Here is a 25,615-nt window from a genome sequence, read left to right as displayed (position 1 = left end):
GGAGCTCAGGAGGAGCCGCCCGGCTTACGGCAGGCCTTCAAGTGGCTGATTTCCGGGCTGCGTCTCTGCCCCTGTGTGCCCCCACCTTCACAAAACATCCTCCTGTGTCCTGAATTGGACGTTTTACCACTAAGTCTTTTTGTGCATGTGACTTTTTATTCATAGCATACACAAAAGATGGTGACATTTCTGGGTGAAGGTGATATGCACGATCAGAAGTTTTATACAGAGAATAGACTTTCTTGGAATTGAGGGGCAGGCTCTGGGAAAGCCATAGACTTGCTGAAATTGTAGGCACCATTTGAAGTGGGCGTGAGCACGGGTACCATATTCTATGATTCCAGGTCCTCAAAATGTTCTCTTGGGCTCAAAGGTGCCTGAGGGGTGAGGATGCGTCCCTCTGTACAGAATCCTGAACCTAGTGTCAGTGAACATTGAGCACAAGAGCTCTGTTCTGCCAAGTGTTCTAAACTTAACTTTTGAGTCCAAGTCAATGTACCTGGGATCTTTCTTACCTACCTATGTCACTCTTGTAGGGCTGACTGTTTCTGCTTACCCTGAATTTCCTAGCCACTCACTAGACATGCTCCGTAGGAGAACGTGACAGAGGGCGAGAGTCCACCCGTGTGTCAAGTGGAGAGTGGAGAGGACACGTCATCTGTGGGGGAGGGCTGAAAGGTGACCTGGACGGCTCGAGGATCATCTTGGGGGGTGGTCACAACTTGGGCCAGTGGCAGGAGACCTTGTTTGCCCCTGTTCGGATTGGACTGGCAGTTGCCTGCTTTTCCTTCAAACTAGTTGCTAGGTTGCAGCAACCTGTGACCTCACAAGGGTTCCAACCCTCCTGGTTGGTAGGTGCTTGGCAGCAAAGGTAGCCAGAAGCACCTTCTCAGAGCTTTCTCTACTCCTAGCATCTCCTTAGCCTGGAGTAGGGATAACGGGCTCACATTCAGTGAGAATCCACAAGAGGATTTTGGACAGGGTCTGGTCCCGGAGAGGGTGAGACTTGGGCAGAAATCATGGCCAGTGTTCCATCGAGTTCCCAGGCTGTGAGCCAGAGGCCCCAGCCTGGCCCCTCCGGGCACCAGCCGGATGTGATGCTGGACGCACAGAGACCAGGACCGCCAGGTGAGGCAGCGGAGGGACGAGGGGCTTGAGGACGGGGAGCCGACGGCAGGAAGGCCTACCCAGGGGGGCTTGTGTGAAGGAAGGAGACACTCAGAAGGCCAGGCACTGGAGGACGAGAGTGTAGGTGTGGGGACAAGGACACACACGGGGAAGGGCACCTGGAGGAATTATCTAAATGAGGAAGGGTGTTGAGAACGGGGAGACGGAACAATGGCAAAGTGGATGGGGGCAGATGGCTGCCAGCAAAGGAGAAGGATGGAGAGATGGCTGGGGAGAAGGCCACGGTCTGCGACAGCAGAGACACTGGGGGCAGCTTGTCTTTTGGGGGTAGTTGGAGTGGAGTGGGAGGGGACACGGGGACCGAGGGATGAATCGCAAAGACAACAGCTGGACGCTGTCGCCTGGTTTCTTTGCCCAGCAGCCCAGGCACACAGCAGCCCTCCGCCAGAGGGCTCCGGCCGGCGCACGCAGCGGGAGAGGTCGGCCGCTCTCCAGGAGTCGGAGGAGGCAGCCACGGGCGAGGAGGACGCCTGGGACCTGGACATGCTGTGCGGCCTCAAGATGAGGCTGAAGCGACGGCGGGTGTCCCCGGTGCTGCCCGAGCACCACGAGGCCTTCAAAAGGCTGCTTGGTAGGGGGAACCCTGAGCCCATTCCCCTTTAGAGAAACTTCCAGCGACTAGACTTTTCCAATGGAAAAGAATTCCCTGTCAGTTGGTGACCTCTCTGTTCCCAGAGGACTCCTCCGGGGACACTTAGAAATGGCTGCCAGTAAAGGAGAAGGATGGAGAGATGGCTGGGGAGAAGGCCACGGTCTGTGACAGCAGAGACACTGGGGGCAGCTTGTCTTTTGGGGGTAGTTGGAGTGGAGTGGGAAGGGACACGGGGACCAAGGGATGAATCCCCAAGGCAACAGCTGGACGCTGTCGCCTGGTTTCTTTGCCCAGCAGCCCAGGCACACAGCAGCCCTCTGCCAGAGGGCTCCGGCCGGCCCGGGAAGCGGGAGAGGTCGGCCGCTTTCCAGGAGGAGTCGGAGGAGGCAGCCACGGGCGAGCAGGACGCCTGGGACCTGGACAAGCTGTGTGGCCTCAAGATGAGGCTGAAGCGACGGCGGGTGTCCCCGGTGCTGCCCGAGCACCACGAGGCCTTCAAAAGGCTGCTTGGTAGGGGGAACCCTGAGCCCATTCCCCTTTAGAGAAACTTCCAGCGACTAGACTTTTCCAATGGAAAAGAATTCCCTGTCAGTTGGTGACCTCTCTGTTCCCAGAGGACTCCTCCGGGGACACTTAGAAATGAGGCAGGATTAGGCCACAGGCAGAAGCAGTCTGCACTCGGCACACAAAAGCTCGGCTTCCACTGCACCCCTGGGGCTCTCAAATCTAAATGCCTCCGTCAGCGTGCGGGGTGCTGACAGGCCATTGGGCGCGCTGATGTGACCGTCAAGGGAGACGATGCCTCCCTGCACGGTGACGGAGCACCACCTTCGGTAGGATCAGACCTGTGCACATCACCTACTGACACCTGCCCCCCACCCCCAGCCAAGCCACCGAAGAAGGATGGCACCACCTTTCTGGCCCAACGAGTGCACCTCGGCCTCCCCACCCCGAAAGGTCCCGTCAGCACGCACGGCTGCTCTCTGCTCGGCCCTGCTCCGGCTGTCCGTCTAACCTGTGCCTCTCTTCCCAGGGGACCTTGTTGTGAAAATATTCCTGGCCTGGGACAAAAATCTGAGGGTATCTGACAAGGTAACTTTGTCCACTGAGATGTGTTCCCTCTCCAGCATCTACCCTGGGGGGCTGGAGGGATGCCTTCTAAACCCCCAGTCTCGCCTCTCTCCCCAACTCGGAGCCTTGTCCACACTGCCCTTTGCGGGGCCTGGAGGCTCCTTGCGTGGGAAGGGGCAGCCCTGCCCCCACCCCCACTCCTCTGGGGTCCGCCCCTTTGCCTGCCACCGCAAGCCCCTTCTCGCCTCAGCCCTGGGGACTCCCCTTTGTGCCAGCTTATCAAAGACCCTTCTGATGGCGGCTGTCCTAAACAACCAGCGTCCCACCGGCAAAGCCTGCCATCCAGGAGCGTCCTAAAGTCCCTCTCCCCACACGGGCGGGGTCTGCCCCCAGCCTCCCCCTCCCTCACCCCTCCGTCCTTCCGTCCTTCCTCTTCTGGGATGTGACCGCTGTCCTGTGGCGTTCTCCTCTTCCTCAGTATCTCCTGGCCATGGTCATAGCGTATTTCAGCCGGGCTGGCCTCCCCTCCGGGCAGTACCAGCGAATTCACTTCTTCATAGCTCTGTGAGTATTGCTGTCAGTGGCCGGCCGTCAACATTCAGTCCTCTGGGAGGGCGGAGGGAGAGGTGTGGGACTCTGACCTTGCATCTGTTCTCTTTTGTACTCCACGTGTACTGTTCACTTTGGTATACCAAGGATAGGATTATAACAGAGCGGTTTCTATACTGTTGTCTGTGGAGACAGACAACCCTAACACCAGTTAAAACACTGGAACGAACAAAAGACCACACAAAACCCTCCTGAGGAGGGACAGAATGGGCACCACGCTGTCCCCAGGTGGCCAGGCTTGAGACCGCACCGCCTCCCTCAGAAGCCTCGGCCGCTCTCCTGCCTGAGTCCACATCAAGTGGACCGTCCTCCTCTGGCTTCCCAGGCGGACGCCACAATGCAGGCCCTCGTCATGTGACACAGACCGAGTGTAAGCATTCCCCACCCGTGCTCCCTACGAGGCTTTACACGCCCCAAATCCTCGGAGAACACAGGTCTAATGCTCCCCGCCCCTCCTCAGCAATGCCACCGGCTAAGGGGGTTCTAAGCCGAGGCCAGCCTTCTCAGTCTGAACTCAACCCTCCCCACAGTCAGCATCACACTTGCTTATGGTCCTGACATTGCACTGCTTTCTTCCAATGCTCCGTCTGAAATCCCTTCCCTCTGTTTTCACATTGTGTCTTCTGACTTGTAGGTGTCTTTCAGACATATATATATTGGAAGAAAATGACCTATCCTTAAAGTCGGTGCAAGGAGCACAACTGTTCCCACGCCTCCCCTGGACCCCTAACTGCAGTCCCCCAGTAGCACATCAGCTAAAATCCTAGTGTCATGTCACGTTCCGGGTAATAGTTACTTCACTTCCTAACTCCCCCCTCCCCTTCTCCAAACCATCAGACCAGACACCGTTGCAGGCAGGTCTTGTCAAAATATCCACATGTTCATAAAGCCCTCAGCACGCTACTTTGTGTTGCAAACGTTTAAGCTACACTGAGTCCATGAGGCGATCAGTATGGCATTTGACTGTGAGACAAAAGCGTCCGTCCATCCGTCCATCCATTCATTCAACGAAATCTTGTACACTGCATTCCGTGCCAGGGACTAGGAGGGTTGGGAGGAGAGCCTTGAGAAGGGCACGTGGCACCCATCCTCCAGCCTGAGCCACATGGTAGGGAAGCTAGGACTACAGAAACCGGCTAGTCAGTTCCTGCCCTCTGGATACGCACACATGCTCACTCCGCAGGGAGCCACAGGGTGCGCACATACAACCGCTTTAAAGGGCACAGGGAAGATGATGGGGACATTGCATGGAAACTGCACTGCTCGCCCTCAGGCCTCCCCGAGGGCCTTTGTCTTCAGCATCCAGCTGTGAGAGGTGCCCTTCAGGTCCCTGCCCCGCAGTGGCTTCTTGATGACTGGGTGGCCCTGTGTGACGCTGGTAGGGCTCCCGTACGTCCTTTGTCAAGTTCAGCCTGTGCCTCTCCTTGGACGCTGACCTCGGCTGGGGATCCTTCCCGTCTTGCTCCTGACCAGCAGCCCGATGTCTCTCCCCAGCTACCTGGCCAACGACATGGAGGAGGACGACGAGGGCCCCAAACAGGACATCCTTTGGCTCCTCTATGGGAACGACCGTTCCCAGCGTCTTCTGTTCCACCAACAGCGAGTCCAATTCGCCCAATCCATGGGCTGGAAGGCCTGGGTCTCCCGGGAAGAGTGTGAGGAGGTGCGTGAGCAGCTGGGATCTCGGGGTGGGGGGGCCGGACTGCAGTGGGGGGAACACGGGATCGTGGGATCTTGAGGCGAGAAGGAACTGGAGGCTGGGCGAGGAAGGAGGGGCCACCTGAGGCCAGAGCCACCTGCCTTCCAGATCCAAGCGTTTGACCCAGAGCTCCCGGTGTGGAAGCGAGACCGCAGCCTGCTCGCTGTGTGAGCGCTCCCGGGACCACGGAGGCCTGGGCTCACCGGCCCAGAAGAAGGGAAGTCTGGATCCTCAGGTGCAGACAGAGCGCCTCGTTGTGTCGGCTTAGGAAGTCACCCTTCCAGACACTGACTCCGCCCCGAGCCACAGGCCGAGGAACACACGCAGGTATGACCCCTGCACACAACTAGAGGGGAGGGCGTGATCATCCTGGGTGATCGGGAGCCATACTGCCCGTGACTCAGTCCACTGACTGCTCTTCCCCTCTCCGTCCTCTAACACCCATGTTGTCTTAGTCTTAGGACGGAAAGTCACAGCCCTCCACTTCGGGGGCTGCCCACGGGTGGAGCCGTCTGTATACCAAGCATCTTCAGGTATAGGGGCTTTTCCCTGCTGATAAGGACTCTCGCCTACCAATGGCTCAAGTGCAAGTTCTTCTTGCTTTCCACGCGTGTATGTCCCTTGCCCAAATAAGCATCGGAGATCTCCACTCAAGGGGCTATCGGAGATGGTGCTGTGCTGCTGCAAGTTTGCGCCCCTATTTGGCCAGTGGAGGCCTCTGTGCCATGCCACTCCCTGGCTTTGGGTCCAGACTCGCACCCACCCCGCGATGGGATAGGTGGTTATTACCTTGGTCGGAGCTGTTCCCGTGATGGGCTCCATAGCCAGCAAGGCGTGATACACAGAAGCCAGTTGCTCCTCTACTAACGGCCACCAGACCTCTGCTCCTTTCCATAATTGTGACCAGAATCCAACAGGTTGGCGTGTCCACTCAAGCCACTGCCGAAGGCCCCATCCATAACCGTCTCCGTTTACATGAACATCTAGCTCACAGGGCCTTCATGAATCCATTACACTCAAGGACTACAACGGCCTTGACTGCCTGCTCAGTAGCAGTGAACACAGCTGCACAGGTCTCATCACGGTCCCACCTGATGCCCTTTTGTACCGACTGGCATGAGGCCTTCAGAATTTGTGCCAAGTGCGGGGTAAACCCCCTCCAGGAGCCCAAAACACCCAAAAGCTCTTGGACGACTCAATGCCACAGTGGTAGGGGTGGGGAAAGCCTGGACCTTGCCTATGACCACATCTGGGATAACTGTAGCTTTACCCGACCAGACAACCCCCAAGAACTTGACACACAAACCAGGTCCCTGAACCATCCCTATCAAAATACCGACAGCATTCTTCAACAGACTGGAACAAATAGTTCTAAAAGTCATAGGGAACCACAAAAGACCCCAAACAGCCAAAGCAATCCTGAGAAAGGAAGAAGAAAGCAGGGGGGATCTCGCTTCCCAACTTCAAGCCGTACTACAAAGCCATAGTAACTTTAGTTTTACCCGACCAGACAACCCCCAAGAACTTGACACACAAACCAGGTCCCTGAACCGTCCCTATCAAAATACCGATAGCATTCTTCAACAAACTGGAACAAATAGCTCTGAGGGTCATATGGAACCACAAAAGACCCCGAATAGCCAAAGCAATCCTGAGAAGGAAGAATGAAGCGGGGGATGAGGGGGGATTACGCTCCCCAACTTCAAGTTCTACTACACAGTCACAGTAATCAAGACAATTTGGTACTGGCACAAGAACAGACCTGTAATCAATGGCACAGAATAGAGGGCGCAGATATAACCCACACATACATGGCCAATTAATATATGATCAAGGAACGACGGACGGACATACAATGGGGAAATGACAGCCTCTTCAACAGCTGGTGTTGGCAAAACTGGACAGCTACATGTGAGAGAGAGAATGACATGGGATTACGGTCCAACTCCATACACAAGAGTAAACTCGAAATGGATCAAAGACCTGAATGTAAGTCATGAAACAATAAAACTCTTAGAAGTAAATCATAGGCAAAAGTCTCTTGAATATAAACATGAGCAGCTTTTTCATGAACATGCCTCCTCGGACAAGGGAAACAAAAGCAAAGATGAACAAGTGGGACTCTATCAACATAAAAAGCTTCTGTCCAGCAAAGGACACCATCAGTGGAAGAAAAAGGCATCTCTACAGTATGGGAGGATATATTCATAAATGACATATATCATAAGGGGTTGACAGCCAAAATATAAAGAGCTCATGCACCTCAACAACCAAAAGGCAAATAACCCGACTAAAAAATAGGCAGAGGATCTGAACACACACATCTCCAAAGAAGAAATTCAGATGGCCAAGAGGCACATGAAAAGATGCTCCACATCGCTAATTATCAGAGAAATGCAAATTTAAACCACAATGAGATATCACCTCACAACAGTCAGGATGGCCACCATCCAAAAGACAAACAACACCACATGCTGGTGAGGTTGTGGAGAAAGGGGAACCCTCCTACACTGCTGGTGGGAATGTAAATTAGTTCAACCACTGTGGAAAGCATTATGGAGGTTCCTCAAAAAACTCAACATAGAAATGCCATTTGGCCCAGGAATTCCACTCCTAGGAATTTAACCTCAGAACGCAGCAGCCCAGTTTGAAAAAGACAGATGCACCCCTAGGTTTATCGCAGCACCACTTACAATAGCCAAGAAATGGAAGCAACCTAAGTGTCCGACAGTAGATGAATGGATAAAGAAGATGTGGTACATATACACAATGGAATATTAGTCAGCCATAAGAAGAAAACAAATCCTACCATTTGCAACAACATGGATGGAGCTAGACGGGTATTATGCTCAGGGAAATAAGCCAGGCGGAGAAAGACAAGTATCAAATGATTTCACTCATATGTCGAGTATAAGAACAAAGAAAAAAACTGAATCACAGAACCCAAGAATGGACTAACAGTGACTAAAGGGAAAGGGACTGGGGAGGATGGGTGGGAAGGGAGGGATAAGGGGAAAAGGGTGCATTACGATTGGCACACATAATGTAGGGGGTTGGGGAGGGTAGGCACGGGCAAGGCAGTATAGCACAGAGAAGACAAGTAGTGATTCTATAGCATCTTACTATGCTGATAGACAGTGACTGTAATGGGGTATGTGGTGGGGACTTGATAACAGGGGGAAATCTAGTAACCACAGTGTTGCTAATGTAAGTGTATATGAATTATACCAAAATAAATAAATAAATAATCAATTAATTAAAAAAGCAAATGTTTACTCGAATAACTAAAAATCACTCATGAAAGCAGTGATTTCAGGGTCAGTCCAATATATTGTAAGTGTTTACAACTGGAAGGAAACATCACGAACCAGTTAAAATCTTGGTATCTGCTTCTAGACAGGAAATCCCACACAAAATCTAAAACTGCCAGGAACGGTTAGTTACAGAAACTCGAGTTTCGCGTCCAGGAGGGGAGGGAGAAAGGGAGCCAGGGAGCCTGGGTAGCGGCAGAGAGTTGGCACTCAAACACACATTTCCTCATTTTACTGGAAGGTACAGCAATCCCACCAACATAGGCACCTTTACTGCCCTAGTCCTAAAAACTCGTTTGAAAAATAACGCAGGACAGTGACTGTAATGGGGTATGTGGTGGGGACTTGATAATGGGGACAATCTAGTAACCACTATGCTGCTCAGGTAAGTGAATATTAATGATACTAACTAACTAACTAGATAGTTAAACAAACAAATAAATAAATAAACAAACAAATACATACATACATACTTACATACTTACAGACATACAGACATACATACAACGCAGGAGCCAAAAGGAGCCGCTTGGTCAGAAACCTACGCGAAATTCCTAACACAGCCTGGGCTGCAGCCGGCGGCAGGGTCGTTGCCGCCCATTACTATACAAACAGGTACCCGATCTCTAGGCGGGGGACCTCGCCAGTGCCCGCCGCCTCCCGGCGCACAAGTCTCCCTCCTCTCGCCACAGGACCTGTCCAGACAACAGCAGGCAGCAGACATTTCACTGCTCACTGAACAAGAGGTAGAGAACAGCACAGAATCGCCCCCGAGATAAGCACACACGCAAGCAACTCACACAAATCAATAAACAGTGCAGCTGCAACGCCGGCAGCGGACGCGCACGACCCTCGGTCCGTTCGCTCCTCCCCCACCCGCCTGCCACCCAAGGCCCAGCGCGCCATCCAAGCTCCATTACCCGGGTGCAGCGCTCCGCGACTCTGGCCGGATAACAACTTCCCCCAAAAACACCAAAGAGAAAAAAGGCGTCCACGCAGAGCGCCATCCCGGCGCGGAAAAGCAGCTCTCCCGGGCGAGGGGATCTGTCTCTGGTGCCTCCCCGTCCCTGAGACCGGGTAACAACTCCGCAAAGTCACCTGCCGCCCAGCTCGCCGCCAGCTCCAGGTCTCCCACGGCGGCAAGTAGGTGCCCGCTGATGCCCGGAGTCCCCGGCCGCCATGCCAGCCCCCCACGGAACGTGGACCGCACTCCCGGGGCTCGCCTCGCCGTGGCCAGCCGGGACCCGAGGAGCGGGGCCGCTGAGTGCCCCGCGCCCCCGGCCCGCCGCCCCCCATTCCGCGGGCGCGCCTCGCCGGCCGGTCCCAACCTCATCGCCGCCGGCCCAGCCCGGTCCGCGCGCGCCGACATGCAGCCCGCAGCCGGGCCCGGCACGGCCCGGCCCGGCCCGGCCCGGCGAGGGGCTGAAGACCGGGCAAAACCCGCTCCGCCCAGACCAGAAAACTGGCCGGCCGCGTCCCGGCCGCCCGCCCAGCGCCGGGGAGGCGGCGGCGGCGAACCGTCCCGGGGGGCGGCAGCGGCGGCAGGAGCGGCCAGCCGGACACAGACCAGGGGAGAGACGCGACGGCTCAGGGAGAGCGGAGCGGACGCGGCGCGGCGCGGCGCGGCTCCGGCAGCTGCGGCGGGCAGACAGCGCTCCGATCCACTTGGCCGCTCCTGCTCGGCCGCCCCAGCTGCCCGGCTCCCCCTCACTCTGCCGCTCCCCGCTCCCCTCCGCTACTCACCGTTGCTGCACCGCCGGCTCTCCGCGCCCACACCTGAGGCCGGCCGTCTGCTCCTCCTGCGGCCGTCCCAATGCTCCAGCCACGTCCTCCGCCTCTCCGCGCCGCACCTGGTTTACGACACTCGCGGCTTTACGACACCACGTTCCTCAGACCTAGGGCCGCTCGCTCCACGGCGGGAACCTTGTCGCTAGGGAGAGGACGCTGCATCCAGCAGGGAGGGGGAAACGTTCCCTCACGTGTAGGGGATGGGGAGGGGACCGCTGGCAAACTTCAGTGAAAACAGGAAAACATACTGAGAAACGGTGTGTGGGGAGAGAGGGGGGAGGAGATTAAAGGGCATTACGATTAGCACACATAATGTAGGGGGGTAGTGGGGAGGGCAGTACAGCACAGAGAAGACAAATAGTGACTCCACAGCATCTTACTACACTGATGGACAGTGACTGCGATGGGGGGTGGGGGGACTTGGTAATATGGGTGAATCTAGTGACCACCACGGTGCTCATGTGAATCCTTCATAACATTGAATATCAATGATACCTTAATAAAAAAATAAAAAACATTACTGAGAAAAACTAAGGAAGACTTGAATAAATGAAAAGAGGTGACGTGTTCACGTATTCGAAGATTCAGTTGGATGATGCTTCTTCCTATAACGGCTGTAGATTGAACATAATCCCCATCATAATCCCACAGGCACTCCTTCGGGGCTCTGCTGACTTCTTCAAACGTCAATGGCAAGCCCCACCGACGGGCTACAGCCCACATTCTCTTTTTTTTTTTAATTCATTTTTTATTAAGGCATGATTGATATACACTCTTATGAAGGTTTCACATGAAAACACAATGTGGTTACTACATTTACCCATATTATCAAGTCCCCACCCATACCCCAAAGTAGTCCCTGTCCGTCAGTGTAGTAAGATGCCACAGATCCACTATGTGCCTTCTCTGTGCTACACTGTTCTCCCCGTGATACCCCACACCATGTGTACTAAACATAATACCCCTCAATCCCCTTCTCCCTCTCTCCCTCCCCACCCGCCCTCCCACACCCCTCCCCTTTGGTAACCACTAGTTCCTTCTTGGAGTCTCTGAGTCTGCTGTTATTTTGCTCCTTCAGTTTTGCTTCATTGTTATACTCCACAAATGAGGGAAATCATTTGGCATTTGTCTTTCTCTGCCTGGCTTATTTCACTGGGCATGATGTCCTCCAGCTCCATCCATGTTGTTCCAAATGGTAGGATTTGTTTCTTTCTTATGGCCGAATAGCATTCCATTGTGTATATGTACCACATCTTCTTTACCCATTCATCTACTGATGGACACTTAGGTTGCTTCCACATCTTGGCTATTGTAAAAAGCGCTGCGATAAACACAGGGGTGCATATGTCTTTTTGGATCTGAGAAGTTGTATTCTTTGGGTAAATTCCAAGGGGTGGGATTCCTGGGTCAAATGGTATTTCTATTTTTATTTTTTTTTTGAGGAACCTCCAGATTGCTTTCCACAATGGTTGAACTAGCTTACATTCCCACCAGCAGTGTAGGAGGGTTCCGCTTTCTCCACATTCTTGCCAGCATCTGTTGTTCTTAGACTTTTCGATGATGGCCATCCTTACTGGTGTGAGGTGATAGCTCATTGTGGTTTTAATTTGCATTTCCCTGATGATTAGTGATGTGGAGCATCTTTTCATGTGTCTGTTGGCCATCTGAATTTCTTCTTTGGAGAACTGTCTCTCTTCACATCCTCTGCACATTTCTTAATCGGGTTATTTGCTTTTTGGGTGTGGAGGCGTGTAAGTTCTTTATATATTTTGGGTGTTAACCCCTTGTCGGAAATGTCATTTACAAATATATTCTCCCATACTTTAGGATGCCTTTTTGTTCTGTTGATGGTGTCCTTTGCCATACAGAAACTTTTTAGTTTGATGTAGTCCCACGAGTTCATTTTTGCTTTTGTTTCCCTTGCTCCAGGAGATACGTTCAGGAAGAACTTGCTCATCCTTATATTCAGGAGATGTTTGCCTAAGTTGTCTTCAAAGAGTTTTATGGTTTCATGATTTACGTTCAAGTCTTTAATCCATTTCAAGTTTGCCTTTGTGTATGGGGTTAAAGAATAATCCAGTACCATTCTCTTGCAAGTAGCTGTCCACTTTTGCCAACATCAGCGGTTGGAGAGGCTCTCATTTCCCCACTGTATATCCATGGCTCCTTTATCGTATATTAATTGACCATGTATGGGTGGGTTTATATCAGGACTCCGTAGTCTCTTCCATTGATCTATGGGTCTGTTCTTGTTCCAGTACCAAATTGTCTTGATTACAGTAGCCCACATTGTCTTTTGCAATGTGTGCAACAAACGCAGACACAAACATTGGGCTACAGCAGAGGCAGGCTTTCCTTCCCAGCCAACGCATGTGGGCAAATAATGTGTCTGCTTCATCATTCACTGGGGATGCCAAAGGCAAATGGCCAGACACACGATAGACAGTAACTGTCTGAGTCTGACTAAGGCCCATAGGTCTTGCCCTCAAAGGGGCCAGTGACGAACCATCCAGTTGGCATGGCACCATGTCGGCGGCAACAGGGTCAAGCCCGGCACACAGCCCAGCTGTCGGTGCACACAACTAGAGGAGAGGGCACGATCGTCCTGGGAGACCATGAGCCATACTGCCCGTGACTCAGTCCACTGAATGCTCTTCCCCTCTCCGTCCTCTAACACCCATGTTGTCTTAGTCTTAGGACGGAAAACCACAGCCCTCCACTTCGGGGGCTGCCCACAGGTGGAGCCGTCTGTATACCAAGTATCTTCAGGAATAGGGGCTTTTCCCTGGTGATAAGGTCTCTCGCCTACCAATGGCTCAAGTGCGAGTTCTTCTTGCTTTCCACTCGTATACGTCACTTGCCCAAATAAGCATCGGAGATCTCCACTCAAGGGGCTATTGGAGAGGATGCTATGCTGCTGCAAGTATGCACCCCCATTTGGCCAGTGGAGGAGTCTGTGCCAGACCACTCCCAGGCTTTGGGTCCAGCCTCGCACCCACCCTGCGATGGGATAGGTGGTTATTGCCTTGGTCGCAGCTGTTCCGATGATGGGCTCCATAGCCAGCAAGGCGTGATACACAGAAGCCAGTTGCTCCTCTATTAACGGCCACCAGACCTCTGCTCCTCTCCATAATTGTGACCAGAATCCAACAGGTTGGCGTGTCCACTCAAGCCACTGCCGAAGGCCCCATCCATAACCGTCTCCGTTTACATGAACATCTAGCTCACAGGGCCTTCATGAATCCATTACACTCAAGGACTACAACGGCCTTGACTGCCTGCTCAGTAGCAGTGAACACAGCTGCACAGGTCTCATCACGGTCCCACCTGATGCCCTTTTGTACCGACTGGCATGAGGCCTTCAGAATTTGTGCCAAGTGCGGGGTAAACCCCCTCCAGGAGCCCAAAACACCCAAAAGCTCTTGGACGACTCACTGCCACAGTGGTAGGGGTGGGAAAGCCTGGACCTCGTCTATGACCACATCTGAGATAACTGTAGCTTTACCCGACCAGACAACCCCCAAGAACTTGACACACAAACCAGGTCCCTGAACCATCCCTATCAAAATACCGACAGCATTCTTCAACAAACTGGAACAAATAGTTCTAAAAGTCACAGGGAACCACAAAAGACCCCGAACAGCCAAGCAATCCTGAGAAGGAAGAAGAAAGCAGGGGGGATCTCGCTTCCCATCTTCAAGCCGTACTACAAACCATAGTAATGTGGTACAGGCACAAGAACAGACCCAGAGACCAGTGGAATGGAATAGAGAGTCCAGACATTTACCCAAACATATATGGTCAATAACGTATGATTAAGGAGCCATGGATATACAATAGGGAAAGGGCGGCCTCTTCCACACCTGGTGTTGGCAAACTGGACAGCTAACATGTAAGAGAGTGAAACTGGATCACTGTCTAACCCCATACACAAAAGTAAACTCGAAATGAATCAAAGACCTGAATGTAGGTCAGGAAATCATAAAACTCTTAGAAAAATACATAGGCAAAAATCTCTTGGACATAAACATGAGCAACCTCTTCATGAACGTATCTCCCCGGGCAAGGGAAACAAAAGCAAAAATGAACAACAGGGACTATATCAAGCTGAAAAGCTTCTGTACAGCAAAGGACACCATCAATAGAACAAAAAGGCATCCTGCAGTATGGGAGAATATTTTCATAAATGACACATCCCATAAGGGGTTGACCTCCAAAATATAGAAAGAGCTCACGCACCTCAACAAACAAAAAGCAAATAATCCAATTAAAAAATGGGCAGATGGTCTGAACAGACACTTCTCCAAACAAGAAATTCAGATGGCAAACAGGCCCATGAAAAGATGCTCCACATCGCTAATCATCAGAGAAACGCAAATTAAAACCACAATGAGATATCACCTCACACCAGTCAGGATGGCCAGCATTCAAAAGACAGACAACAACACATGCTGGCAAGGATGTGGAGAGAGGGGAACCCTCCTAACCCTGCTTGGGGGGAATGTAAATTGGTTCAGACATTCTGGAAAGCAGTATGGAGGTTCCTCAAAAAACTCAAAGTAGAAATACCATTTGACCCCGGAATTCCACTCCTAGGAATTTACCCTAAGAATGCAGCAGCCCAGTTTGAAAAACACATATGCACCCCTTTCTTTATCGCAGCACTATTTACAATAGCCAAGAAATGGAAGAAACCCCAGTGTCCATCAGTAGATGAATACATAAAGAAGATGCGGTACATATAAACAATGGAATATTATTCATTCAGCCATAAGAAGAAAAGAAATCCTGCCATTTTCGACAACATGGATGGAGCTGGAGGGTATTATGCTTAGTGAAATAAGTCAGGTGGAGCAAGACAAGTGCCAAATGATTTCACTCATCTGTGGAGTATGAATACAAAGCAAAAACTGAAGGAACAAAGCGGCAGCAGACTCATAGAACTGAAGAATGGACTAACAGTTACTAAAGGGAAAGGGACTGGGAAGGGTGGGTGGGAAGGGAGGGACGGAGAAGGGGATTAAGGGGCATTATGATTAACACGCGTAATATAAGGGTGCACGGGGAAGGAAGTGTAGCACAGAGAAGACAAGTATTGATGCTACAGCATCTTACTATGCTGATGGGACAGTGCCTGCAATGGGGTTATGTGGTGGAGACTTGATAACAGGGGGGACGTGGTAAGCATAATGTGGCTCATGTGAAACCTGAGCATAAGACTGCATATCAATGATACCTTAATAGAAAAAATAAACAAACTCCAGTTGGATCAGGGATCTAAATGTAAAAAATTCAACACGACCAAAAAAACTGGTGAATTTCCCTAGAACCTTGGTGTAGGCTTCCTTTCTAACAGTGAGTCAAATCATAGGTATCAGGACTTCTGCTTTCAGCCGAGATGAACACAGACTGCATTTACCCTTCCTACCTGGATGGAACCCCAGAAAAAAACACAAGAGAACACATGCACAGCAATGGTCTTCAAGACACTGATCGACGGGCAGTGAAGGACAGTAACCCGTGAGACAGGAAATAAACAGGGTGAGCCCTACAGCCCCTGCCCTGAGAGTTTCCACTCATGCAGCAGCGCGGGAGCACCCAGACATAGGTGGGGAGAAGGGGTCGAGAAACTGGGGGAAAATGTAGGCAAGTACAACCCGTCAGGAATATTATCAACTGAAATGGGCCCAGAACGAACAGATGTTACAATGAGCAGAGAACACTGAAACAGCTTATAATCATATTCTTTATGGTAAAAAAAAAAAAAAAAAAAAAACTGAGTACAGACAGGGAAGATATAAAAAGAAACTCAAACAGAACTTTATAGAAAAGACACAGCATCGTAAGATGGAAATTACACTGGGTTAGAATAACAGCACTGCCTAAAAAAGGATCAGTGAATGTGAAGACACAGCAGTGGAAGCACTTACAAATGAAACATGTAGAGAAAAAAAAAATTAAAGGGAAAGGAAGGGCATCGGTCAGCTGTGGGACAGTGTCAAGCTGTGGAATATACAGGTAATGAGAATCCCTGAAGGGAGGCTGGGGGAAGCAAAGGGGCCATTTGAAGACACACGGTCAAACTTTCCCCAAAGTTGATGGAAACCCTAAACACACAGATCCAACAAGTTGCATGACCCCCAAGCACAGACACACGAGGGAAACGCAGCCAAGACGAATCAAGCACATCACCTACGACCGGTGATAGTGAGAACATTTTAAAGTAGTGAGAAGAAGAAGAACACAAAATATGTGGCATACAGAGGAAAAGATGAAGACGACCTCGAATTTCTCTTGGAAATAATGTAAGCGAGGAACATACTTAAACTACAGGAGGAAAAAACAGCAAAGATCCCTTTAAAAGGGAAGGCAAAATGCAGACATCTTCAGACCTACGAGAGCTGAAAGGTTCTTCATTAACTACAAGAAATGTCACCGAAAAGTCCTTCATGCAGAAGGAATAGGAGAGCACATAAAAATCTGGATCTATACAAAGGAATGAAAGTAAAAGAAACAGGAACTATGTATTTTCTCCTATTAGTTAAGTCTCTTGAAAGGTTAACTGAGTGTTTAACTACAAATAACAACGTATTGTGGGATCGGTACTACTGTGAGACTAAAGTGCAACAACACGGCAAAGACCAAGAGGGGAGAACTGGAAGGAACTGTGAGCTTCTTACAGTCCAGTGAAATGATAGATCACTTGAAGGAAAACTATGATAAATCAAAGGTGTACAGTATAAACCTTAGAGCACCTCTTAAAATAACAGTGTTATAGCCAACAACACAACAAAGGTTACACAATGGAATCACAGAAATGCAATGAACTGAAAGGAAGGAAGACAAAGAAGAAAAAGGAAACAAAGAAGATGGGACAGACAGCAAAGACAACAGACCACAAGCTACCCAGTTAAACCAATAGTTGTGTCAGATGGAAGTGGTCTCAACACCCCAGTTAACAGGCACAAATGGTCAGACTGGATAAAAAGGTAAGAGCCAATCATATGCTGTCTACAAGAAAATCACTTTAAATAGAAACATGCAAACTTAAAAGTAAAAGGACGGAATAAGATTCAGCATGCCCAAAGAAGTCTGGGGAGGCTCTATAAATGTCAGAGAAAGTCCATGTCAGAATACTAACAGGGACAAAACAGGCCATTTCACAACGACAAAGTGGTTAATTAACCAAGAGGATACAACAGTCTTCAGCGTTTACACACCTAACAATAAACATGAATCGAAAACCGTCAGAACTGCAAGGCCAAATACACAAACCACAACTTGGATCACAGTGTTTTGACGTCTGCAAAAATTACATGCACCAACTCTTCCTTAGGCAGCAGGCCCTTGGCTTAGATAGGCACCAAGAATAAGCCACACACTGCAACGAATTCAGGGTTGTCATTAGGAAAGCTGTCTACAAGTGTGTGCTGAATGAAATAAGCCGCACACACACATACCACTTTTATAGCACTCCACTTAAATGAGGGACCCAGAAGAGCCAAAGCCACAGAGACAGAGGGGAGCGATGGTGGGTGCCAGGGACCGGAAGGGAGACTACACCCGGCAGGTGTTCTTTAACGGGTGCGCAGTGTCGATATGGAGATGGGATAGTAGGGGATGGCTGCAAAATTTCAAAGTGCTCAGTGCCACAGAACTATCCCCTCAAAAATGGCTCGAGTGGTAAATGTTATGTTATTTTACCACAGTAAATACTGAAAAAGAAAACACGAGATTCAGATGCCCGGGTGAAAAGTAGAGGCCCGGAGCTCAGGAGGAGCCGCCCGGCTTACGGCAGGCCTTCAAGTGGCTGATTTCCGGGCTGCGTCTCTGCCCCTGTGTGCCCCCACCTTCACAAAACATCCTCCTGTGTCCTGAATTGGACGTTTTACCACTAAGTCTTTTTGTGCATGTGACTTTTTATTCATAGCATACACAAAAGATGGTGACATTTCTGGGTGAAGGTGATATGCACGATCAGAAGTTTTATACAGAGAATAGACTTTCTTGGAATTGAGGGGCAGGCTCTGGGAAAGCCATAGACTTGCTGAAATTGTAGGCACCATTTGAAGTGGGCGTGAGCACGGGTACCATATTCTATGATTCCAGGTCCTCAAAATGTTCTCTTGGGCTCAAAGGTGCCTGAGGGGTGAGGATGCGTCCCTCTGTACAGAATCCTGAACCTAGTGTCAGTGAACATTGAGCACAAGAGCTCTGTTCTGCCAAGTGTTCTAAACTTAACTTTTGAGTCCAAGTCAATGTACCTGGGATCTTTCTTACCTACCTATGTCACTCTTGTAGGGCTGACTGTTTCTGCTTACCCTGAATTTCCTAGCCACTCACTAGACATGCTCCGTAGGAGAACGTGACAGAGGGCGAGAGTCCACCCGTGTGTCAAGTGGAGAGTGGAGAGGACACGTCATCTGTGGGGGAGGGCTGAAAGGTGACCTGGACGGCTCGAGGATCATCTTGGGGGGTGGTCACAACTTGGGCCAGTGGCAGGAGACCTTGTTTGCCCCTGTTCGGATTGGACTGGCAGTTGCCTGCTTTTCCTTCAAACTAGTTGCTAGGTTGCAGCAACCTATGACCTCACAAGGGTTCCAACCCTCCTGGTTGGTAGGTGCTTGGCAGCAAAGGTAGCCAGAAGCACCTTCTCAGAGCTTTCTCTACTCCTAGCATCTCCTTAGCCTGGAGTAGGGATAACGGGCTCACATTCAGTGAGAATCCACAAGAGGATTTTGGACAGGGTCTGGTCCCAGAGAGGGTGAGACTTGGGCAGAAATCATGGCCAGTGTTCCATCGAGTTCCCAGGCTGTGAGGCAGAGGCCCCAGCCTGGCCCCTCCGGGCACCAGCCGGATGTGATGCTGGACGCACAGAGACCAGGACCGCCAGGTGAGGCAGCGGAGGGACGAGGGGCTTGAGGACGGGGAGCCGACGGCAGGAAGGCCTACCCAGGGGGGCTTGTGTGAAGGAAGGAGACACTCAGAAGGCCAGGCACTGGAGGACGAGAGTGTAGGTGTGGGGACAAGGACACACACGGGGAAGGGCACCTGGAGGAATTATCTAAATGAGGAAGGGTGTTGAGAACGGGGAGACGGAACAATGGCAAAGTGGATGGGGGCAGATGGCTGCCAGCAAAGGAGAAGGATGGAGAGATGGCTGGGGAGAAGGCCACGGTCTGCGACAGCAGAGACACTGGGGGCAGCTTGTCTTTTGGGGGTAGTTGGAGTGGAGTGGGAGGGGACACGGGGACCGAGGGATGAATCGCAAAGACAACAGCTGGACGCTGTCGCCTGGTTTCTTTGCCCAGCAGCCCAGGCACACAGCAGCCCTCCGCCAGAGGGCTCCGGCCGGCGCACGCAGCGGGAGAGGTCGGCCGCTCTCCAGGAGTCGGAGGAGGCAGCCACGGGCGAGGAGGACGCCTGGGACCTGGACATGCTGTGCGGCCTCAAGATGAGGCTGAAGCGACGGCGGGTGTCCCCGGTGCTGCCCGAGCACCACGAGGCCTTCAAAAGGCTGCTTGGTAGGGGGAACCCTGAGCCCATTCCCCTTTAGAGAAACTTCCAGCGACTAGACTTTTCCAATGGAAAAGAATTCCCTGTCAGTTGGTGACCTCTCTGTTCCCAGAGGACTCCTCCGGGGACACTTAGAAATGGCTGCCAGTAAAGGAGAAGGATGGAGAGATGGCTGGGGAGAAGGCCACGGTCTGTGACAGCAGAGACACTGGGGGCAGCTTGTCTTTTGGGGGTAGTTGGAGTGGAGTGGGAAGGGACACGGGGACCAAGGGATGAATCCCCAAGGCAACAGCTGGACGCTGTCGCCTGGTTTCTTTGCCCAGCAGCCCAGGCACACAGCAGCCCTCTGCCAGAGGGCTCCGGCCGGCCCGGGAAGCGGGAGAGGTCGGCCGCTTTCCAGGAGGAGTCGGAGGAGGCAGCCACGGGCGAGCAGGACGCCTGGGACCTGGACAAGCTGTGTGGCCTCAAGATGAGGCTGAAGCGACGGCGGGTGTCCCCGGTGCTGCCCGAGCACCACGAGGCCTTCAAAAGGCTGCTTGGTAGGGGGAACCCTGAGCCCATTCCCCTTTAGAGAAACTTCCAGCGACTAGACTTTTCCAATGGAAAAGAATTCCCTGTCAGTTGGTGACCTCTCTGTTCCCAGAGGACTCCTCCGGGGACACTTAGAAATGAGGCAGGATTAGGCCACAGGCAGAAGCAGTCTGCACTCGGCACACAAAAGCTCGGCTTCCACTGCACCCCTGGGGCTCTCAAATCTAAATGCCTCCGTCAGCGTGCGGGGTGCTGACAGGCCATTGGGCGCGCTGATGTGACCGTCAAGGGAGACGATGCCTCCCTGCACGGTGACGGAGCACCACCTTCGGTAGGATCAGACCTGTGCACATCACCTACTGACACCTGCCCCCCACCCCCAGCCAAGCCACCGAAGAAGGATGGCACCACCTTTCTGGCCCAACGAGTGCACCTCGGCCTCCCCACCCCGAAAGGTCCCGTCAGCACGCACGGCTGCTCTCTGCTCGGCCCTGCTCCGGCTGTCCGTCTAACCTGTGCCTCTCTTCCCAGGGGACCTTGTTGTGAAAATATTCCTGGCCTGGGACAAAAATCTGAGGGTATCTGACAAGGTAACTTTGTCCACTGAGATGTGTTCCCTCTCCAGCATCTACCCTGGGGGGCTGGAGGGATGCCTTCTAAACCCCCAGTCTCGCCTCTCTCCCCAACTCGGAGCCTTGTCCACACTGCCCTTTGCGGGGCCTGGAGGCTCCTTGCGTGGGAAGGGGCAGCCCTGCCCCCACCCCCACTCCTCTGGGGTCCGCCCCTTTGCCTGCCACCGCAAGCCCCTTCTCGCCTCAGCCCTGGGGACTCCCCTTTGTGCCAGCTTATCAAAGACCCTTCTGATGGCGGCTGTCCTAAACAACCAGCGTCCCACCGGCAAAGCCTGCCATCCAGGAGCGTCCTAAAGTCCCTCTCCCCACACGGGCGGGGTCTGCCCCCAGCCTCCCCCTCCCTCACCCCTCCGTCCTTCCGTCCTTCCTCTTCTGGGATGTGACCGCTGTCCTGTGGCGTTCTCCTCTTCCTCAGTATCTCCTGGCCATGGTCATAGCGTATTTCAGCCGGGCTGGCCTCCCCTCCGGGCAGTACCAGCGAATTCACTTCTTCATAGCTCTGTGAGTATTGCTGTCAGTGGCCGGCCGTCAACATTCAGTCCTCTGGGAGGGCGGAGGGAGAGGTGTGGGACTCTGACCTTGCATCTGTTCTCTTTTGTACTCCACGTGTACTGTTCACTTTGGTATACCAAGGATAGGATTATAACAGAGCGGTTTCTATACTGTTGTCTGTGGAGACAGACAACCCTAACACCAGTTAAAACACTGGAACGAACAAAAGACCACACAAAACCCTCCTGAGGAGGGACAGAATGGGCACCACGCTGTCCCCAGGTGGCCAGGCTTGAGACCGCACCGCCTCCCTCAGAAGCCTCGGCCGCTCTCCTGCCTGAGTCCACATCAAGTGGACCGTCCTCCTCTGGCTTCCCAGGCGGACGCCACAATGCAGGCCCTCGTCATGTGACACAGACCGAGTGTAAGCATTCCCCACCCGTGCTCCCTACGAGGCTTTACACGCCCCAAATCCTCGGAGAACACAGGTCTAATGCTCCCCACCCCTCCTCAGCAATGCCACCGGCTAAGGGGGTTCTAAGCCGAGGCCAGCCTTCTCAGTCTGAACTCAACCCTCCCCACAGTCAGCATCACACTTGCTTATGGTCCTGACATTGCACTGCTTTCTTCCAATGCTCCGTCTGAAATCCCTTCCCTCTGTTTTCACATTGTGTCTTCTGACTTGTAGGTGTCTTTCAGACATATATATATTGGAAGAAAATGACCTATCCTTAAAGTCGGTGCAAGGAGCACAACTGTTCCCACGCCTCCCCTGGACCCCTAACTGCAGTCCCCCAGTAGCACATCAGCTAAAATCCTAGTGTCATGTCACGTTCCGGGTAATAGTTACTTCACTTCCTAACTCCCCCCTCCCCTTCTCCAAACCATCAGACCAGACACCGTTGCAGGCAGGTCTTGTCAAAATATCCACATGTTCATAAAGCCCTCAGCACGCTACTTTGTGTTGCAAACGTTTAAGCTACACTGAGTCCATGAGGCGATCAGTATGGCATTTGACTGTGAGACAAAAGCGTCCGTCCATCCGTCCATCCATTCATTCAACGAAATCTTGTACACTGCATTCCGTGCCAGGGACTAGGAGGGTTGGGAGGAGAGCCTTGAGAAGGGCACGTGGCACCCATCCTCCAGCCTGAGCCACATGGTAGGGAAGCTAGGACTACAGAAACCGGCTAGTCAGTTCCTGCCCTCTGGATACGCACACATGCTCACTCCGCAGGGAGCCACAGGGTGCGCACATACAACCGCTTTAAAGGGCACAGGGAAGATGATGGGGACATTGCATGGAAACTGCACTGCTCGCCCTCAGGCCTCCCCGAGGGCCTTTGTCTTCAGCATCCAGCTGTGAGAGGTGCCCTTCAGGTCCCTGCCCCGCAGTGGCTTCTTGATGACTGGGTGGCCCTGTGTGACGCTGGTAGGGCTCCCGTACGTCCTTTGTCAAGTTCAGCCTGTGCCTCTCCTTGGACGCTGACCTCGGCTGGGGATCCTTCCCGTCTTGCTCCTGACCAGCAGCCCGATGTCTCTCCCCAGCTACCTGGCCAACGACATGGAGGAGGACGACGAGGGCCCCAAACAGGACATCCTTTGGCTCCTCTATGGGAACGACCGTTCCCAGCGTCTTCTGTTCCACCAACAGCGAGTCCAATTCGCCCAATCCATGGGCTGGAAGGCCTGGGTCTCCCGGGAAGAGTGTGAGGAGGTGCGTGAGCAGCTGGGATCTCGGGGTGGGGGGGCCGGACTGCAGTGGGGGGAACACGGGATCGTGGGATCTTGAGGCGAGAAGGAACTGGAGGCTGGGCGAGGAAGGAGGGGCCACCTGAGGCCAGAGCCACCTGCCTTCCAGATCCAAGCGTTTGACCCAGAGCTCCCGGTGTGGAAGCGAGACCGCAGCCTGCTCGCTGTGTGAGCGCTCCCGGGACCACGGAGGCCTGGGCTCACCGGCCCAGAAGAAGGGAAGTCTGGATCCTCAGGTGCAGACAGAGCGCCTCGTTGTGTCGGCTTAGGAAGTCACCCTTCCAGACACTGACTCCGCCCCGAGCCACAGGCCGAGGAACACACGCAGGTATGACCCCTGCACACAACTAGAGGGGAGGGCGTGATCATCCTGGGTGATCGGGAGCCATACTGCCCGTGACTCAGTCCACTGACTGCTCTTCCCCTCTCCGTCCTCTAACACCCATGTTGTCTTAGTCTTAGGACGGAAAGTCACAGCCCTCCACTTCGGGGGCTGCCCACGGGTGGAGCCGTCTGTATACCAAGCATCTTCAGGTATAGGGGCTTTTCCCTGCTGATAAGGACTCTCGCCTACCAATGGCTCAAGTGCAAGTTCTTCTTGCTTTCCACGCGTGTATGTCCCTTGCCCAAATAAGCATCGGAGATCTCCACTCAAGGGGCTATCGGAGATGGTGCTGTGCTGCTGCAAGTTTGCGCCCCTATTTGGCCAGTGGAGGCCTCTGTGCCATGCCACTCCCTGGCTTTGGGTCCAGACTCGCACCCACCCCGCGATGGGATAGGTGGTTATTACCTTGGTCGGAGCTGTTCCCGTGATGGGCTCCATAGCCAGCAAGGCGTGATACACAGAAGCCAGTTGCTCCTCTACTAACGGCCACCAGACCTCTGCTCCTTTCCATAATTGTGACCAGAATCCAACAGGTTGGCGTGTCCACTCAAGCCACTGCCGAAGGCCCCATCCATAACCGTCTCCGTTTACATGAACATCTAGCTCACAGGGCCTTCATGAATCCATTACACTCAAGGACTACAACGGCCTTGACTGCCTGCTCAGTAGCAGTGAACACAGCTGCACAGGTCTCATCACGGTCCCACCTGATGCCCTTTTGTACCGACTGGCATGAGGCCTTCAGAATTTGTGCCAAGTGCGGGGTAAACACCCTCCAGGAGCCCAAAACACCCAAAAGCTCTTGGACGACTCAATGCCACAGTGGTAGGGGTGGGGAAAGCCTGGACCTTGCCTATGACCACATCTGGGATAACTGTAGCTTTACCCGACCAGACAACCCCCAAGAACTTGACACACAAACCAGGTCCCTGAACCATCCCTATCAAAATACCGACAGCATTCTTCAACAGACTGGAACAAATAGTTCTAAAAGTCATAGGGAACCACAAAAGACCCCAAACAGCCAAAGCAATCCTGAGAAAGGAAGAAGAAAGCAGGGGGGATCTCGCTTCCCAACTTCAAGCCGTACTACAAAGCCATAGTAACTTTAGTTTTACCCGACCAGACAACCCCCAAGAACTTGACACACAAACCAGGTCCCTGAACCGTCCCTATCAAAATACCGATAGCATTCTTCAACAAACTGGAACAAATAGCTCTGAGGGTCATATGGAACCACAAAAGACCCCGAATAGCCAAAGCAATCCTGAGAAGGAAGAATGAAGCGGGGGATGAGGGGGGATTACGCTCCCCAACTTCAAGTTCTACTACACAGTCACAGTAATCAAGACAATTTGGTACTGGCACAAGAACAGACCTGTAATCAATGGCACAGAATAGAGGGCGCAGATATAACCCACACATACATGGCCAATTAATATATGATCAAGGAACGACGGACGGACATACAATGGGGAAATGACAGCCTCTTCAACAGCTGGTGTTGGCAAAACTGGACAGCTACATGTGAGAGAGAGAATGACATGGGATTACGGTCCAACTCCATACACAAGAGTAAACTCGAAATGGATCAAAGACCTGAATGTAAGTCATGAAACAATAAAACTCTTAGAAGTAAATCATAGGCAAAAGTCTCTTGAATATAAACATGAGCAGCTTTTTCATGAACATGCCTCCTCGGACAAGGGAAACAAAAGCAAAGATGAACAAGTGGGACTCTATCAACATAAAAAGCTTCTGTCCAGCAAAGGACACCATCAGTGGAAGAAAAAGGCATCTCTACAGTATGGGAGGATATATTCATAAATGACATATATCATAAGGGGTTGACAGCCGAAATATAAAGAGCTCATGCACCTCAACAACCAAAAGGCAAATAACCCGACTAAAAAATAGGCAGAGGATCTGAACACACACATCTCCAAAGAAGAAATTCAGATGGCCAAGAGGCACATGAAAAGATGCTCCACATCGCTAATTATCAGAGAAATGCAAATTTAAACCACAATGAGATATCACCTCACAACA

General features: G+C 52.2%; 2 pseudogenes; both read left to right on the top strand.

Annotated features, from left to right (window-relative positions):
- The first annotated feature begins 1,019 nt into the window (after window positions 1-1,019).
- LOC130679384 (putative speedy protein E7) lies at window positions 1,020-5,853 on the top strand (annotated as a pseudogene).
- Window positions 5,854-19,042: 13,189 nt separating this feature from the next.
- LOC130679383 (putative speedy protein E7) lies at window positions 19,043-23,876 on the top strand (annotated as a pseudogene).
- The last annotated feature ends 1,739 nt before the right edge of the window (window positions 23,877-25,615 follow it).

The sequence above is a fragment of the Manis pentadactyla genome, chromosome 10 (genome assembly GCF_030020395.1).
Source record: "Manis pentadactyla isolate mManPen7 chromosome 10, mManPen7.hap1, whole genome shotgun sequence".
In the NCBI taxonomy this organism is placed as follows: domain Eukaryota; kingdom Metazoa; phylum Chordata; class Mammalia; order Pholidota; family Manidae; genus Manis; species Manis pentadactyla.
Note: the sequence above shows the minus strand (reverse complement) of the source record. Positions and strands in the feature narration are given on the sequence as shown.